Source organism: Apodemus sylvaticus, chromosome 11, assembly GCF_947179515.1.
Source record: "Apodemus sylvaticus chromosome 11, mApoSyl1.1, whole genome shotgun sequence".
Taxonomy (NCBI): Eukaryota; Metazoa; Chordata; class Mammalia; order Rodentia; family Muridae; genus Apodemus; species Apodemus sylvaticus.
In genome coordinates, this window is record NC_067482.1 from 7,817,682 (window position 1) to 7,831,781 (window position 14,100).

The 14,100-nt window shown below is 47.2% G+C and overlaps 1 protein-coding gene across 6 annotated transcripts in view; it reads left to right on the plus strand.

Annotated features, from left to right (window-relative positions):
- Positions 1-1,420: 1,420 nt before the first annotated feature.
- The window catches only part of Wdfy3 (WD repeat and FYVE domain containing 3), a 243,559-nt gene continuing 230,879 nt past the window's right edge, over positions 1,421-14,100 (plus strand). For 5 of the 6 annotated variants that reach the window (XM_052199005.1, XM_052199011.1, XM_052199010.1 and 2 more), the window contains exon 1: positions 1,421-1,494. The gene's annotated coding sequence lies outside the window, so the exon portion shown is untranslated. The remainder of the gene's footprint in view (positions 1,495-14,100) is intronic. The other variant, XM_052199009.1, reaches the window with a different exon arrangement.

The window sequence follows — 14,100 nt, forward strand, 5'->3', positions numbered from 1 at the left end:
CCCGGAGGCACTCCCCAACCTGGTCAACAGCAGCCCGAGCGCAGGCCTTACAGGCATGGCTCTCCACACCTGGGGAACGGTGCTTTTACCCCGCCAGCGGGTGCCCGTTAACAGCAGGAACCGTGCCCCCCCAACCCCTTCGCACGGAACAGCTACGTTTGCCAGCCCAGTGCTGAATCTTGTAGCAAACAGAGGAGTAAATCATTACAACTGGATCCATTTCCAGACACAAACTGGCTTTTTAAAAAAAGGAAACAGCAAGTCCAAATTGCTTCGTTTTTTTTTTTTTTTTCTTTTTAGAGGAAATCCTGAAACTGCTGTAGATTGCAGTGTTGGGAAAACAAGCTCCTGTTTCCAGTTTCTGTGGCTACTTCCCCACTCTGAGCTGTTTGAAGGAGTTCAAGCATCAAGCATTCCTGCTGACTCAGTTTTGTCCCCACTGCCAGAACAGAAGTGTGACCCAAATGGTATGCTGGTTTAACTAGGAACAGAGACAAGCTGATGCCCGCGTGGCTGTTTCAGGTTTACCAATCCGTACTTATTTGGTGCAAACCTTGTGTTGGTCAGGTCTATGGAGGTATAAAGAATGACCTTTTCAGAAAAGGGCAAACCTAAAATCTCAGCAGAAGGTCTCAAGGTCACTGACCCAGAACAACCCTGGAGACTGGAAACTCCTGGGTCCTGAGCCGCCCCGGAGGAGGTGGGGGGTTCGAGGCTGCGTAGTGAAGAACTAGCGTGGGCAGTTCTTTTGTACTCCAGCTGGAGTAAAATGAACGCAGGCTCGCGTGTTTTCATCGCTGGTGACAACATCCAGCAATGGGTGTAGGGTTCAGGGGCGCGCAGCAGTGCTTTCCCAGCAGGGTCCCCCGAGAAACCGGCGGAGAGGGTGATCGCCGCGCCAGAGGACCCGGGAGCCCGAGGGCAGAGGAGCGCAGGGCGCGGGGTGCGGACCCGGCTGCGCTCAGGCCGAGGGTGCGGGCAAGCAGGAGCTGGGGCGAAGGAAGGAAGTAGGAAAGAGGAAGGAAAGGCGGGAGGGGCCGGGCCGGCCGCGCGGCTGCAGTTTATGCTGCCGGCCTGGTAGGAGGAGCGGGAGGAGCGGGAGGAGCGGGAGGAGGATCCCGAGCCGTCCGTCAACAGGCGCGGGAGGTGGGGAGAGCGGGAGGAGGAGGAGGATTAAAGATGGCCACCAGCAGCTGCGGGAGACGGCCACCAGCCCTCACTTTCCGGGATGTTCCCCGCGGCCCGGCCCGGCCTTGATGGAGAGGAGCAGCCCGTGCAGCGCCGAGGCTGAGGCGGCGGCGGGGACCCGGCGAGGGAAAAGACGCGGCGGAGCAGGGACACGGGCGGGAGAAGGGAGCGGCGGCGGCGTCGCTGCCCCGGCCGCCTAGCACGGCTGCCGCCCCGGCCCCGCAGCTCGCGGACTGCAGCGGGCGCTCGGCTCCGGCCCGGCCTTGGGGGGCTCCCGGGCCCCGCGCCCCGGCCCGCGCGTCCGCGGTGAGTGCTGCCAGCCCGCTTGCCCGCGGGGTGCTTTGTTCCTGCGGGGCGGAGGCGCTGTCCGCGCGGGGACAGGCCGCGGCCCAGCCGCTCCCCCACCCGCGTCCTCCTCCGGGCCTGGAGAGGGCGCCGTCGGCGACTGGTCCCCGGCGGCCTGCGGAGGGGCGTGCGGGGGCCTCCGGGATGGGGAGGCGGGGGGAAGGCGATCGCCGCTCCGGGAGGGCGGGCGAGTAACCCGGCGGCGCCCGGGGATGGGTGGGGGTCATGCCGGTCCCCTCGGGAGGACCCTCCCGGTGCCCATTCCCGGATCCCCCAGCCCCCACCCGCGCGCGCCAGGGCGCAGCGGAGCGCGGCCTCCATCCCTCGGGCGCCGTCTCCAGGGCCGCGGGCCTCTCCTGGCTCATCCCTCTACGCCCTGAGCTGCCAACCCTTCCCTGTGGAAGGGACGCGGGATGCTTCTGTCCTGCATCGGGGATGTGGTGGCATCACCAGCGTTCGGGGTTATGGCGGGGTTGAAAAGGCAGCGGTGACCTTTCCGACCAGAGCCCTCTGGACAGTGGTCGCATCCGAGGTGCTGCTTTCCATTGATTTTTTGACTCTTTGAGTCGGAGAGACAGATTATGAGTTCTTCGTTCGTAGAAATAATAGAACAGACTCAGATCAAGCAGCTGTTTACCGAATGCATGGATTTTCTGTACCTCACCGATGGTTAAGTGTTTTCTGTGGGAAAATGGTGCTTATGCATATGAAAAACTATTTTTGTTCACTAATAGCTATGGGTTGGTCAGTACCAAGTGGTTATTATGGTGTCTGAAAACCCAACAAAAAAGAAAAACAAAACCTTTGCGTCGAGACAGCAGATTTCCAGGCTGGCATCTAACAGGCAGGTTTAGATCAATGAGTTTTCACTGTCAGGATGTATAGCAAGTAAAAATAACAAAACAATTAAAATTTGCTTATTTACAGGAAAACGGGATGTGGTATTAGTGTATAGTCTAGCAAAAGACTATTAGTCCATTAGTGTATAGGTCCAGTAAAGTAAATTCCTCTTTAAATAAAACTGATGATGACTTGGGATTCTGCTGTGTAAGAATTAGCTTGATAAGCATGTATTTTTTTTTTTAAGTCTGTATTGCATTAGGCTTGAGAACTAATGGCATTTGAAATCAGTGCATGTTTCACCTGGAACTGTTCTGCCTCAATCAACTAGAAGTGCAGGTTTTTAAATAGTTTCTTTTTCTTAGTTGAAACCCATTCATGTAAAAATATGCTTCTAACAAAAATTCTGTACAAATGTGCTATGAGTTAAGAGACCTGAGGCTCTGAAGTTACTTGAAAAAACATGAAAGAAAGTTAAACGGTAGTGTAATATTCCAGTACCAGATTCTGTCCTCTGAAGATACTGAACTTCGCAAGTCCTGTTTACCAATGGCGTCCAAAAGTGGCTAAGGTACTGCATTCGGTGGGGTCCTGGAATTTCCAGAAATTATCCTCAGAATGTAGCCTGTGTCAGGGCTCCCCTTAACCCCATTTTATCTGGAACCACAAAAGATTGTGAACCACTGGACATCATAGTTAAAAGAATAAATATTCTACGTGGGTGTGGTGCCTCATACCTGTTGGCCCAGAACTGGGGAAGCCAAGAAGAGAGAAAATAGCTAAGCCTTGTAGATGCAGGCCAGTCTGAGGAACAGGTGACACTGCCCATCTCCAAAAAATAAAGAGCAGTTCGTGGTGCTTTCCACCTGACTGTGTCTGATGCCTGTGACTGAGAGTGTAGCGGTGTACCACATAAAGATGGAGTGGGTCCCAGTGTAGCGCATAGAGTATTCATATTCATTCCTGCGTTCTCATTCAGACGTTAGGAAGATGTTGATCCCATTTTACAGATGGGGAAATAGACAACTTCAGGGAAAGTCTAGGACCCATATAGTTTAAATTTAGAGCCAGTGCTGACAGTTGATCTTCAGACGAGTAACTGGTGTTTTAGGATATCAATTAAATGTGAAGACCACAATGACATGGCGTGTTGGTGCCATGGGCTTGCTGTGGAAAGAGCTCAGTGGTAGGTGCTTGCTGGGGTGACCCGGGTATGCACACAGCTCTGTGGCCACGCCCCAAAGCCTGCGGCATCCCTCCCACAACCACCCACCCTCTGGTGTTACTGTTTTCTGTGATTCCAATAGCAGCCCACCCCCACCCCCACCCCACCACGTTTCCATCATTAATGTCGAGTGTAGAGTCTGCTTGTCTGGCGTCTGCTCTGAGTTCCAGTCCCTCCTGCAGAGCTGATAGATTTCTTACCCATGGTACCATCCACAAACTAATGACCGCTTTTCAGGTTGGGTTTACTCAGGAATCCTCTCCACATGGTGACGTTTTACCTGTAAGTGCCGCTGGGTGGTCTGTCTTACAGACAAGCAGAGACCTTTTTTTATTTTTTTATTTTATTTTATTTTTCTTCCTCCAAGACAGAGTTTCTCTGTGTAGCTCTGACTGTCCTGGAACTTACTCTGTAGACCAGGCTGGCCTTGAACTCAGAAATCCACCTGCCTCTGCCTCCCAAGTGCTGGGATTAAAGGCATGCGCCACTACCGCCTGGCAAACAGAGACCTTTGATACTTCCCTAGGAAAGCCCTTCATGCCCCTCTGGTTAGTCCTCAAACCCTTGGCAACCATTCATGTCCTCTGTGGAACACCAGGCAGAATGATGTCCATTGTGCCTCGGTGCATTCGGTGTAATGCCTGTGCCAGAGAGCAGTGGTATAGCCAAGGTCCAGTAAATGGTAACAACTGTGCCAACTGTTCTAGGGTAATAGTCACCATGGCCTATAGTAAGCTTCATAGACCAACGTGAGAAAGTCCTGAGAACTCACCTGAGGGCTCTGTTTAGCTGGTATCAAGCAGCTCTAGCAAACACCAAGTCTCCTTTTACCGCTAAGCACTAAGATGATTAGCACGGTCCTGCGTTCTGTCCATCCATGAATGCTAGACATTTTGGCTAGCTGTGAACACTGATATTTTAACCTTCAGCATGCAGGTCTGGCTTTCTCGACCTACTATGCAGAGGTGGGACTTTCAGGTCCCATGGTAAGTATCAGTGCACCTTTCTCAAACTACCATACCATCGGGTAGGGCCTCCAGCAATGCCACCACCGTTCCTGGGTCAGCACCTGCGATTGCTGGCTAATACTTCAGCCATTTAGTATGTGGATATTATGTGGTCATATGTTTATTAGTTATTTTTGACTTCGTAGTTCTTATTTTTAGTAGTATTTGGGGCAACAGGAAGTTTAGGACAGACATTTCTCAAAACACGTGTTTGTCTTAGTTGCCAGCTAGGTCTCACTGTGAGGGCCGGAGCCCAGCCATCAAGGATGTTTCCAGGGTTACTTGGTATTTACTTGCCTTTCAGGTTGTGAAGTTACCTTTTAGTGAAGAGATCACTATGATATTTTGGTTTCAGCTTTTACTCAGGCTTGAAAAATATTCCAAGTTGCTGTGCAGCTTGGGTTTCAGTGAGATTTTGGCACTGAAGAGATTTCACCAAGGGTTTGTTTTTTGTTGCTTTTGTTTGTTTTTGTTTTAAATAAGCGTAGTGGACTCATTTCTTACAGTTCTAAAGCTAAAGCCAGGTGTGATGCCAGCACTTGGGAGGTGGAGGCAGGCAACCAGAAGTTTAGAGCTAGCCTCAGCTAAGTGGCAAGTTCAAGGGCCTGCTGTTGTCCTAGTGTAGGCAAAGTGTTGGGTTGGATTATATATATTCATTAAAAACTTAAAAACACTTATTTAAATTTTATTATGTATACACATGTGTGCAGGTGCCCCAGTGGCCAGAGGTGTGCCCCTCCCCCTTGAGGAGTTTGCATTACGGGCAGCTGTGGGACTCATGACATGAGTACTAGGGTTGAACTCAGTCCCCTTTATGTACCTTTAACTGCCGAGCCATCATTCCAGTTCCCTGAGCATTTAATGTTTAATAATAAAATACATTTAAAGGCTTTAGAAAAACTACATTATCACTTAGGAAAGAGTTGTAAAATATGTTAGGACTTTATACATAAGTAGTCAGATTACAAACTTGAATAATCATACTTGAATCTTCACCTGCAATGTCAGACATGCTTGTGTAACGTCACCTGCTTGGTCATTGGTTCACACCTTCGTGACGCTCATAGCAAGCATCTTGTGCCTGTAGTTTGCAAAATACTTGTTGCGGCAGAGCTTGGAGGTGAGTGAGAGACCACTGGGCAGGCCTTGCCTGAAGGATGCCCTGGTGCATTTGGAGTGGGGAGTCCCAAGGGCCCAGACCTCAGACTGGTCAGGACTTCTGCAAGAATTGCCTTTTACCTGGAGAAATGCAGAGTGTAAGTGGGGTGACCTGGCTTGGGGGTGTTGGCAGGATGTACAGCTGAGGGCTGAATACTGATGCTGTCTCTGCTCAGGTGGCCAGCCCCACACTCATTGCTCAACCTAACCTAGCCGTAGGATTGCCAATACTCAAGTAAAACTTGAGAAAAAGCCAAATAGCAAACGTGTACTCTGTTACTGAGTTGTTATTTGACAATTTGCTGTAGGTGGGGGCATTAAAAAAAATCACTCTAGGGATAAAATTGTGGCATTGCTTTTCAATCTATGTTCTTGGTTAGACATATTTGGTATTTATTGCTACCATCTTTTATCGTGTTTTTTATTATTATACACTGTTAACCTGTAGAGCTATGATTTTCGTGCTGATACAAGATCATATTTAGGTTTCTACAAGGAGCCACATTTCTGATACCCAGCCATTCACTTAGCCTTTTGAAATAATAGAAGCGTAATTTTCTTTTTTTCCCATTTTGAGACCTGGTCTCTGTAGAACCCCTTCTGTGCCGACCTCCTGATAGCTAGTGTTCCTGGCAGCGTTGTCTTGAGTATTCCATATCTAACTGCCATTTAAATTAGACAGAGCAGGACCAGCCCAAACCACACTGTCGAGTTCTAGATCTGCCTCCTGATACCCAACTGCTAGTCCATGCATAGCCGCTGAGCACTCAGGCCCGCCCGCCTCAACATGTCTGAAACTGTGTCACTAGTTCCTTCTCCCCCCCAAGTTTAGCCACTGTGCCTGCCTTTTTAGCTTTTGATGCTTCTTCTGTGGGATTGAGACCCAGACATTCTTGCTTGTTCCTTAGGATCCCTCAGAACCATAGTCACAGATGTCTCAGTCCAATTGCCTTTATCTTTAAAATATTTCTCATCATCCCCTCCCCCTCCTCCTTCAAGCTGCCTTTCAGCCCATGTTTGATTGCTGAAGGGTTACAGTGATCTTGTATGGGTTTTGTTTGTTTGTTTGTTTGTTTGTTTGTTTGTTTTTTCGAAACAGGGTTTCTCTGTGTGGTCCTGGCTGTCCTGGAACTCACTCTGTAGACCAGGCTGGCCTCAAACTCAGAAATCCACCTGCCTCTGCCTTCCAAGTGCTGGGATTAAAGCCGTGTGCCACCACCGCCCAGCTACAGTGATCTTGTAATGATATCAGCTCCGTTCCACCCCAGTTTCCCCATAGATGCTCCTTCCTTAATAAATTCTCTTTGTAAATTTTGAAACTTATGAAATTGTAACCTTTCACTGATTTTCCCCCCTGCATAGAATTCTTAAATCTCGAGTTATTACCCGATTTCTGTGAAAGCAGTCGGCCCTGGTGGAGACAAATGCGCATGCGTAGGACCTGGCCCCAGCTTCTCCAGTCCTTCCTTCCTTTCTTTCTTTCTTTCTTTCTTTCTTTCTTTCTTTCTTTCTTTCTTTCTTTCTTTCTTTCTTTCTTTCTTTCTTTCTTTCTTTCTTTCTTTCTTTCTTTCTTTCTTTCTTTCTTTCTTTCTTTCTTTCTTTCTTTCTTTCTTTCTTTCTTTCTTTCTTTCTTTCTTTCTTTCTTTCTTTCTTTCTTTCTTTCTTTCTTTCTTTCTTTCTTTCTTTCTTTCTTTCTTTCTTTCTTTCTTTCTTTCTTTCTTTCTTTCTTTCTTTCTTTCTTTCTTTCTTTCTTTTTTTTTTTTTTCCCCCGAAGAAGGGTTTCTCTGTATAGCCCTGGCTGTCCTGAACTCACTCTGTAGACCAGGCTGGCCTCGAACTCAGAAATCCACCTGCCTCTGCCTCCCCAGTGCTGGGATTAAAGGCGTGCGCCACCACGCCCAGCTTCTCCAGTCCTTTCTCTGGCCGCCATTTCTTTGTTGTTCAGGGAGTACCTGCTGTCGCTGTGGCCCACACTGCAGGGTGGTAGAGCACTCTAACTCAGCTCAGATGGTCCAGTGGAGACATTGGTAACAATCGCGTGCTGTTGTCAGTTACGTAGACAACAACTCTGTGGGCTGTTACAGTGCTCACTACAGCGGTCGGCTCCCCCATGTCCCCAGAGTGCCGTAGGTGCCATAGAGGAGCAGGCAAGGTTCAGAGGGTAAAGGCAGGACTGGGGTGCTATGTGGGTGGTGTTGCCATTTATAGAGGACTGTGCGAGGAAAGCTTTGTGGTAGAGAAGAAATCTGAAGCAGTTGGGGAGAGGAAAAGCTATAGATCTGAGAGGAGAGCTTGTCTGAGGCTTGATCCCGGAGGATGTGTGCTGTGTGCAGAGAGAGGGAAGGGCTGGCTGTAGAGTGGTCGGTGGGGATCGACTGTCCGTGTCCTTTGTAGGGACTTTGATTTCTAAGCGCAGGACGTTTTGACCCATGTTGCATTCTCTGCATAGACAGAGATGTGTTCCTGACTTCCTCCTGAAGGCTAAAAGGTATGCGGCCCTCACTGGCCCCCTTCGTGCCCTTAGCACCGGGTCTGCTGTGTTAGAACAGAGAATCGCTCCTTTGTTTGCCTCCTGTTCTTAGGCCAGGGCTTATGGGGTGCCGAGGAAGAGGATAGGACTTCTTTCGGTTTCAGAGCTCCTGAATCAATGGATTAGTGACTTGCTGAAAAATGGGATTTGTCGTTGATAATTGGATAGTAGATGCCCCGTGATGCTGCGGAGACTCATAGCTCTCCTGGATGCAGAGTCGGCGCACACTGAGGATTTTAGGCTGTGTGCATAGGTTCTCAGTAAAAACCTGTGAATGGTCAAGTGCATAGCCACGTGCTGACTCTGATAGACCTTCATCTGCTTCCTCAAGTGGACATCCCCCCAAATCCCATAAAGCATTTCACCACTGCCTTATCCCTACATGCCACAGTGGCAAAGAAACAGAGAACTCACCACAGGCTTAAGATGGGTTCATTGCAGAGGGTGTAGCTCATTCATTCCTCCACTTTGCCTTTCTATATAGGGGATTATTCTTAGGTTAATTCTTTAACGGCCTCATTAGTCTTTATTTGCAAAACACTAATAGGTCCAGAATATAAATTCTGTATACTCGTGTATAGAAACACTAGGCCTTCAGTATTTTAAAATTTTAGCACCCAAAATGCAGCCAGTGGTGTTTCTGACTGTTTCATTTGACTGAGCAAGGAATTATCCTGTAGTTTATTTACTCAACCCAGTTGGTTTAGGACTTTGGTGTGGGGGGTTGGTGGGGAGGAGGGTTGAGTCTAGATGTCTCAAATTCCAAGAGACCTTTCAACTCCGGAGCATTTGAGTCTTATCCTGGGCAGTTAGCTGTTTGCTACCTGCAGTTCTAAGCCACCCGCTTCTGATCCTCGGACTTCCAAACCCTGAAGTTCATGCCTTTTTTTCCCCCCTAACTTCTGTGGAAGGGCACTGGGAGAGCCTGTACAGACTCTCAGAGGCTCTAAGTCTGGAGGCAAAGCACTTACAGTCTGCCTGGCACATGAGTCTTGCCTCCCATTACTGTTTAACCAAAAGGCATCATGTCCAGTAGGTCGAACACAATAGCTCATACATATTGGATTATCGATCTTGCCTAATGTGTTAAATTTTGACCATCTAAGCTGCAGATTTCACTGAAGACTCTTGTACTGTTTGTTTGGGTTTACTGCTTCTGTGTGAAGGAGGTCTTGATTTTATTTCTCTACTAGAGTGGTCTCATGCACTTGGGGTTTTTCAATAAAACGTGTGGGTTTTTTTTTTTTTTTTCCCTCCTGTTTAAGGTTTTAGCCCTAGTTAAACTTTTTAACTTTGCTTCCACTTAGTTTTAGCATGTTTGAGTTTGCCGTGTAGTTTCACCCAGGGTTAAGGCCTCTAGTCATTCTCTATCCTTTTCTGGATGTTCCACAACAGCAGTGTTGCTCACAGCTGCCCTGCTCCATTGAGCTTGGGTTTCACCTGGTTCCCAGCCCAGGGAGAGCTGATTGCAAGCTGAGCTTAGAAAGTTTAAGCCAGCTAGCCATGTGACAAGGCACATTAGGCTTAAAGAGTGGGTCTCATCACTTCCTACTAAATGAGCATTTACAAAGGCATCGTAGCAGCCTCATCCTTCTTTGAACAGTCTTGTCCCTTTACAGTGTCTCAGCCTTCCTGGTGCTGCAACCCTGTAATACAGTTCCTCGTGTGGTGACCCCTAACTTGTAATACAGTTCCTCGTGTGGTGACCCCTAACCTGTAATACGGTTCCTCGTGTGGTGACCCCTAACCGTAGAATTGCTTCACTGCTACTGTTGTCTACTGTATGGATTGTAATGTAAACATCGGAGTTTTCTGATAGTCTTAGGTAACCCCTTTGAGAGAGTCAGTCCCTCAGGGGTGGAGACCCTCAGGTTGAGACCCAATACTTTGAAGCATTTGTTTTTACTGTAAAAGATCCGCACTAAGGCTGAGAGGTAAGGCTCCTCCTTACCCTGCTGTCTTGTCTACAGAGCTGTGTTCTGTGTCCTGGTCCCCTGGTCCCCTAGCCCGTCTACCCCCTTTGCCAGCCCTTCCTGTTCCAGGTCCTCGGCTTAATACAACTGAACTCCTTCCGATAGACTTAGTTTACTGTGCTCAGTTTCTTAAGCCTTTGGTACTTAGATGTGAGTGGAGATCACGTGACAAGGTAGTTTCTGACACTTCATTGGTGTGCTGACACACAATGAATCTGCACATGGTCGGTACCAGCTTCCTCTTCCTGTATGAAGTTTCTTCCCTGCCTGTGTTGTATTGACATTTAATCTCAAATCGTTGACATTTAATCTCAAATCGGAGGTCCCTACAGGCTTGTTCCCTCTGATCTCCAGCCAGTGCGGACTTTGAAGAGGCCTACCATCTAAACTGGAAAAGAAGAAGACTCTAATAGTTGGCCTTTATTGGGTCTACTAGAAAGTTAGGCCTCACAATTTTGTGTTACCTGCTGTTTTTACCTGCTCTAACCAAGTATCCTTGTAGATAAATCACACATGAGCTGTGATATGGGAAAGTGTTCTATTTTTTGCGAAAGAATTAACACTTTTACAAGAATTCCTGCAACGGTATTTTCTCAGACTATGGAAATTACTTAGTATGTTTTAAGCACAAGTTTGGACACTTTCTGCTCGTTTTAATTTCACTGAAATACTTATTAAAACTGTTTATGACCTGACTATTTTCACGTGTTTATAAATGCACAGACGTTGCAGAGAGAGAGAGAGAGAGAGATCTTGTTCTGTCACCCAGCTAACAGCCAAATGCTAACTGCTTATGCAGATGCCCGAGTGGCTTACATTTTATTACTAAGCACATCTGATCTCTTCCCTTGAATCAGTGTTGGCAGGTGCAGGAATGTCAGTGCTATGATCTGTGGCTCCTTTCTCCAGGTAGCCCACCAAACGGGCTTCTTTCCTCTATTTTCTGCTGATGGTCAATTGGGCAAGTAGCTAGCTATTTTCAGTTTGGTAAATCTGTCATAGCCATGGACAAGATTCATGTAAAAATTTTAATTACACGGCATTTTTTCCCATAATTCTTGTTACGACTTCCTCTTTTAATAAGTACTAAATTGGCTTACTGGGTACTTCAATCACTGACATGTAAATACAGAGTAAGATAGATTCAGTCATCAGTCAGGGATAGTCACTGTTAACCGCATACTCAGCTTAGAGGAGCTTTTGAGGGAAGGAAGGGTGTTTGTATCCCACTTAGATGAATCAGTAAACACCTCCATCACATACAATAGCCAGTCAGCACAATGTTCTACTTTAAACATAACAAGGCATAAAGCTGGTTTTCATTATGTATTTGAGTAATATGTGCTAATAACATCATCATAAAGTTATATAAGTCTTATGAAAATAAACATTAAGAGGTTGGGATTTAGCTCACGTAGTAGAATCCTTAGGTAGCATGCACAGAGCCCTGGGTTACAGCGCCCCATCCCCCAGCACTGAATACAACCGGGCACAGTGTCAAATGCCTGCCTGTAATCCCAGCCTGGGGAAGGTTGAGACTGGTGGGGAGTGGGGCTCAGAGACTCAAGAGCATCCTCTGCTACATTAGCTAGTTCAAGGCCAGCCTCATGAGACCCTGTTTCAAAATAATGAAATAAAATAAGAATATTTTGACTGTTTCTCTTAAGAACTGCAGCTTCATTATTGGGGGCATGTCTTGCACGTTTCTTTTTTTCTGCTCCTCTTAAAATTCTCTAGCTAAGGGCTGGAGAGATGGCTCAGTGGTTAAGAGCACACTGCCTGTTCTTCTGGAGGTCCTGAGTTCAATTCCCAGCAATCACATGGTGGTTCACAACCATCTGTAATGAGATCCAATGCCCTCTTCTGGGTTGTCTGAAGACAGCTACAATGTACTTACATATAATAAATAAACAAATCTTAAAAAAAAAAAACCCTAGCTAAATTTATAATCAGATTTTGAGTAAGTCTCAGCATCTCTGACTCTTAACTGGATGCTTTTACTGTATGATCACTGCTTATAGAACACAGGATTAGGTGATCTGTGTGCCAGGTGCTGTGCTTGGGTTAGGAGACAGGGTCTCCCTCTGTAGCATACACTGGCCTTGACCTAAAAATCTTCCTGCTTCAGCCTTTTGAATGCTAGGGTAGGCAGGCTTTTCCATCTCCACCATGCCTGGCGTCAAAGGAAAATAAAAATCAGCTCTTTCATGTATATCTAGAGTAATTGACTGCTTAGTAACTTTGTGTTCTGCGGTTTAGAGTAACACATAGTGACCAAACTAAAAGCAAAAGGGATCACCCTGGCTGCCTGAGACCACATGATGCTGTAATCCTTAATATGAAGTTCTGTGGTTCTTAAATGTTCATCCCTGGTGACGTCAGCACATGCTTATGCGGCTGTAGTTGTGGGGCACAGATCAGAGACAGGAGAAATGGTAATTGCCCGGTGTGTATAGAAGTTCGGTGGGAACCTACTGAGTTGAGATGTCATTGGGTATGATTGTGAGAAACCTGAAGTGACTTGCTCTGGGTGACGGGAGTGAGAGAGTTTCCCTGGCTAATCTAAAAGTTGGGTTGGCTCTACTCTCTGAGTCAGAAGAGGTTTAGGGTGGGTATCCTAAAACTTAATCAATTAGAAATGGAGTAATAGGCCTAAACAAAAAATTTCTGTATCTGTGGTTACTGTTTGTAGGTGTGTGTGTGTATGTGTGTGTGTGTGTGTGTAAATCCATGTGCACATGCATGGGAGTTCATGTAGAGGCCTGAAGTCAATGTTGAGTGTCTTCCTCAACTGCTCTCCACCTTATTTTGTTTTAAAGGTTTATTTATTTTATGTAAGTGAGCACCCTGACTTCAGGCACTCTAGAAGAGGGCATCAGATCCCATTACAGATGGTTGTGAGCCACCAAGTGGTTGCTGGGATTTGAACTTAGGACCTCTGGAAGAGAGAGCATCCTGTGTTCTTAACCTCTGAGCCCTCTCTCCAGCCCCCTCCACCTTATTTTTGAGACAGGATCTCACTGAACCTGGAGCTCTCTGGTTCCACTAGACCGCTGACCAGCAGGCCCCATCTTTACCCCGACAGCACTGAGATTCCTGGCATTTCAGCAAGGCTGCCGGAGACTGACGTCTTTGGGTGGCAGGCACTTTACCAATGGAGCCCAGTCCACGGCTCCTCCGTTTTCATTTTTTATGAGAAGAGCAACTGAAATCTATTCCCTTGGAGAGACTCTCCTATGCAGTGTAAGGTTACTGCTTGCGATCTTTATGGTTTACTGTAGACCCTGGACTTCTTCATTCTGCTGTCCCTTGAATCCTTTCGCCTACATCTTTCCATTTCCCACCACCTCTCCATGTGGTAGCCACCACTGAAACTCCTCGTGCAAATGGAATCCTCCACTGTCCCTTCCCTATGTGTCTGGTTAGTTTACAGAGAACCATGCCCATCAGCTTCATCTGTGTTGTGACAGATGGCAAGATCTCCTCTTTCAGGGCTGAGGAGTTTATATGTAGATAGGTAGGTAGGTAGCTTGGGTAGACGGTGTCATATTAGTCATTTTAAATCTACTCAGGCATAAACAGACACCTAGATTGTTTCATGTCTGTGAAAATGTCGCAGTGAATGTGCCTTTGTGAGGCCATTCATGTCTGTGGTGACGTTACAGTAAATCTATAGGTACCTCTGTGAGGCCACTCTTGTCTGTGGTGATGTTACAGTGAATCTATAGGTACCTCTGTGAGGTCTTTCTTGTCTGTGGTGACATTACAGTGGATCTATAGGTACTTCTATGAGGCCATCTCAGTTCTTTATATTTCAGAGGAATTGGTAGATCA